Source organism: Arachis duranensis, chromosome 4 (assembly GCF_000817695.3).
Source record: "Arachis duranensis cultivar V14167 chromosome 4, aradu.V14167.gnm2.J7QH, whole genome shotgun sequence".
NCBI classification, from domain to species: domain Eukaryota; kingdom Viridiplantae; phylum Streptophyta; class Magnoliopsida; order Fabales; family Fabaceae; genus Arachis; species Arachis duranensis.
In genome coordinates this window covers 55650249-55655676 of record NC_029775.3, presented here as the reverse complement: position 1 = coordinate 55655676, position 5428 = coordinate 55650249, and positions in this window count along the sequence as shown.

Sequence of the window (5428 nt, the reverse complement as noted above, 5' to 3'; positions counted from 1 at the left end):
TAAAATAAAACTTAAAGCAACAAGGGCGAGGGAACTCTATAAAAATAACAGGAATCACAAGTAAATCTACTAGTCGTCTGCATCTTCTAACTGAATCTTCGAACCTGTGTCACTGAACGGGTGGAAGATTTTGGGGTGAGAACAAGCCACACGTTCTTAGTAGGGAATGGGAATGCCGTAAAAGTAATGAATTTAATGCAAATAATTAACTTACTTAGTAAAACTACTTTGTTAACCCTTTGGAAATACTTTTATTTCTACTTTATATAAATAATTACTTTTCTTTAAATTTCTATACTCAAAACAAATTTTAAATATAAAACTAGTCACATTTTTTGTCTCTCAGCCACATAGTTAATCCTCAGTCAAATATCAACTCGTAATCACTTTAATACACTCACAAACAAATAGTGCAAGCAAGAGATTCAATTTAATGTACAAGCAAGTCACAATAAGACAAACAATACAATCACAAAGAAATAAAACAAGCAAGCGCAATCAAATGCAAATGTGCAAACAACATGATGCATGACTATCCCTAACGCAGGCCATGAGCTCATGTGTCGGTTGCCTACCCGCTCCCGACATTACCCGGGCACAAGTCCCAGATATGGCTTTCCAGATGCATCCGTGTGCTTATAAGTCGTACGGCTAGGCCGCATCAGTGTGACTTTCCAAATCAATAAGCGTACATCTGGAAAACAGTTCTCAGTGTGTGAGCGTCCCCACTTTACATTTGGCACTAAGGCCCAAACAATGTCACATCTGCTCTCCTGTGGCAGACGCTTCATTAATTAATATATTCCTTTAATCTTTGTTCTTTGCTCTCCTGTGGCGGAGATTCCTTTTCTTAAAAAACCAAGCTCAAAACAACACTTAGAAAAAAATCTCTCCTTACAAAATTGGATTTAAAACATTGTTTTTCTTAATAAATCTAGTTTAAAAATAGAATACACCTTTTCTCAACTAAATAAATCTCAAATAATTTAATTTTCCAAAACCAAATCTTTTAAAATAACTTTTCAAATAAAACCTCAGATTTTTATAAAATTTCGACAGCACTTCCCCTAAAACTCGGGGTTAGCCACCCTTTTTCGGGTCCCAACTGAATCATTTTCAACCTCTTTTCAATCGAGAAATCAAATACATATTCATCAAATTCAGTCACAAACACAACTCAAACTCATTATTCAGTCATTTCAAACAATCATAAATTATTTGCAATTACTCAATAAGCTTTTTGGCATTCTTAAATTAAAACTTGTAATTTTAAAATAAAACTCCCTACCTCCGTATGAAATCAAAATCAACGAAAGCTCCGGAGAAACTTTCTGACCGAGTTGCTGAAGAAGAAAGCGTCAGAAATCATCTATACCTCCTAGAACTCCAGTTAGGCGAACTCAAGGAGAAGATGAGCTACGTCACCGTCAACTTTCACCGATCAAAAGTGACGCCAATACGTAGAGGAGGAAGATACGAACACTTTTACCGGATTAGATTTTTTATTGGAGTTATGGATATCAAGAAATCGATTCTTGGCATCGGTGGAAGAAAGAAAAGGGTAATGAAATTATATGATTATTAAGATACATGTGTCATATTTATATATATAATAGCTAAATTTGGCTTTCCTTATCTTTCCTTAGGTTTCCTTAAGGCTTCGGCCAAAGGAAGCATAATAATAATAATAATAACAATAAAAGATTAACTTAATTTTGCCTTTCAAAATAGTTTTTAATAAATAGTTCAAACTAATAGAATAAGTTATAATTAAATTAAACTTCGATAATCATAAAATTTTATTTAATTATTTTTGTTAAAAATAATTTTTTTAAAAACAAAATCTCAATATAATATAATAATTTATAAATAATTAATTACTTAATTTTTTAAAAATCCGGGGTTTTACATCCTACCCCACTTATAAAAATTTTCGTCCTCGAAAATTGCTATAAAATAAAAAAGGTTCATATGGCATACAAGTACCAGGGTGAAAGTACGATTATAAAGCTGAAGTTACAAGACAAGATTGATACAACAGATGACATGGTTTCAAACGTGCGATGGTAAAACAAGGTGGCGAAAGATTATAAAATAGGCATGGGGCTAAAACGACGCGTTTAATGTCCATATATTGATCTCTTACCAACTCCAGAGTTTCAACTTCCCAGACATCAACCTGACGTATACTCACCATTCCAAAATGTACTTTAACAAGAAGACTATTCGTGAATTTTCTAAATCTCATCAAACACTTCACAACCCAATACTGGTCACAAAACAATCTTTTACAAACTTCTCCACGGGACTCAGAATCCTAAAACATCCTGTGACGTCGCACGCTTACAAGCTCTACCTTTCGTGCTCACGAAACTCATCATAAAGAGCTAACACACCACTTGCTATGTATAACGGTCGCACGTGACATCAAAATAGATCTCAAGTCACTAAAAAAGATACAAGACCTTAGAAAAAGAACAAGCAACTCAGACAAGGTTCACAAAGATTTCAGCGATTCACTTTGATGCATCAAACAAGTTCAAAATTACATCAAAGAATATACGAGTCAAGAAGAGGAGTTTAAATAACACAATGTAGATATCTAAGAAATTGAAGATGACATATGCAATTAGGATCAAATGAGAAAGCATATGAACAAGGAACAATGTTGAAAAATAATTAGTTAACTTTTCAAGAAAGGAATCTCGAATAAGAAACTCTCGACAAACCATGAAAAAATAGATACGTAACCGATTAGAATCAAGAAATTAACTCCTAATATTCCCAAAACCCACGATTCATGTTACCTATTACTTCTATTTCGTCTATGATAATCCATTAGTGTTTCCATATACATGAATCATTAGTATTAAGTTGGCCAGACCTAATACCATGAGAGATGCAACGGTCAACTAACAGCATTAATCAATAGACAATCATGCATCTGAAACTCAAACTCTTGTCAATGGGACAAGTCCTACTGCATGACAAACACTCAGAGTATGCAGTAAAGCATAGTCAGTCCATTCCCAAGGCTCTAATAGGAACGAACTGCTCTAATACCATAATGTAACACCCTAACCTTTAGCACGTCATGATCGTACCAAAAGTAAGGCGTTACGGACTTGATTTCCTTTATTATAAATTTACTATTGAGCCTTTAGGTCGATATCGCGTTTCAGTTTATAAGAAAATACCAGAAATTTATTTGTAGTAATTCAAATCACACAATTATTAATAATAATAAATGCTATACGAATGAATTCAATATAAAACTCAAATACAATACATATCCCTCTGGATAAAATAAAACTTAAAGCAACAAGGGCGAGGGAACTCTATAAAAATAACAGGAATCACAAGTAAATCTACTAGTCGTCTGCATCTTCTAACTGAATCTTCGAACCTGTGTCACTAAAAGGGTGGAAGATTTTGGGATGAGAACAAGCCACACGTTCTTAGTAGGGAATGGGAATGCCGTAAAAGTAATGAATTTAATGCAAATAATTAACTTATTTAGTAAAACTACTTTGTTAACCCTTTGGAAATACTTTTATTTCTACTTTAGATAAATAATTACTTTTCTTTAAATTTCTATACTCAAAACAAATTTTAAATATAAAACTAGTTACATTTTTTGTCTATCAGCCACATAGTTAATCCTCAGTCAAATGTCAACTCGTAATCACTTTAATACACTCACAAACAAAGAGTGCAAGCAAGAGATTTAATTCAATGTACAAGCAAGTCACAACAAGATAAACAATACAATCACAAAGTAATAAAACAAGCAAGCGCAATCAAATGCAAATGTGCAAACAACATGACGCATGACTATCCCTAACGCAGGCAATGAGCTCATGTGTCGGTTGCCTACCCGCTTCCGACATTACCCGGGCACAAGTCCCAGATATGGCTTTCCAGATGCATCAGTGTGCTTATAAGTCGTACAGCTAGGCCGCATCAGTGTGACTTTCCAAATCAATAAGCGTACATCTGGAAAATAGTTCTCAGTGTGTGGGTATCCCCACTTTACATTTGGCACTAAGGCCCAAACAATGTCACATCTGCTCTCCTGTGGCAGACGCTTCATTAATTAATATATTCCTTTAATCTTTGTTCTTTGCTCTCCTGTGGCGGAGATTCCTTTTCTTAAAAAACCAAGCTCAAAACAACACTTAGAACAAAATCTCTCCTTACAAAATTGGATTTAAAACATTGTTTTTCTTAATAAATCTAGTTTAAAAATAGAATACACCTTTTCTCAACTAAATAAATCTCAAATAATTTAATTTTCCAAAACTAAATCTTTTAAAATAACTTTTCAAATAAAACCTCAGATTTTTATAAAATTTCGGCAGCACTTCTCCTAAAACTCGGGGTTAGCCACCCTTTTTCGGGTCCCAACTGAACCATTTTCAACCTCTTTTCAATCGAGAAATCAAATACATATTCATCAAATTCAGTCACAAACACAACTCAAACACATTATTCAGTCATTTCAAACAATCATAAATTATTTGCAATTACTCAATAAGCTTTTTGGCATTCTTAAATTAAAACTTGTAATTTTAAAATAAAACCCCTACCTCCGTATGAAATCAAAATCAACGAAAGCTCCGGAGAAACTTTCTGACCGAGCTGCTGAAGAAGAAAGCGTCAGAAATCATCTATGCCTCCTAGAACTCCAGTTGGCCGAACTCAAGGAGAAGAAGAGTTACGTCACCGTCAACTTCCACCGATCAAAAGTGATGCCAATACGTAGAGGAGAAGGATACGAACACTTTTATCGGATTAGATTTTTTTATTGGAGTTATGGATCTCAAGAAATCGAAGTCAGAAACCTTATGGTCATGGAGGTTCTCTCTTCCTCACTCTCGATAAGCAAAAAGAGTGTGCTTAAGAGCTCTGGACACCTCTAACTGGGGACTCTAACAAAGCTGAGTCACAATCTGAAAAGGTTAACCCAGTCATGTGTCTGTGGCATTTATGTATCCGGTGGTAATACTGGAAAACAAAGTGCTTAGGGCCACGGCCAAGACTCATAAGTAGCTATGTTCAAGAATCAACATACTTAACTAGGAGAATCAATAACACTATCCGAAATTCTAAGTTCCTAGAGAAGCCAATCATTCTAAACTTCAAGGGAAAAAGTGAGATGCCAAAACTGTTTAGAAGCAAAAAGCTACAAGTCCCGCTCATCTAATTATAATAATAATAATAACTATAAAAGATTAACTAATTACTTAATTTTTTAAAAATCTGGGTCTTACAAATATAAAGGCTATTAGCATTCACTTATAAATCTATAAAATCGCACTGTCTTTAATTCGTGCAAAGGTTTATTTATAAAATAAACTTAAAATATAAACAAAAAATATTTATAAAAAGGACCTAGCATTGATGAGCGGATAATTTATACGCTTTT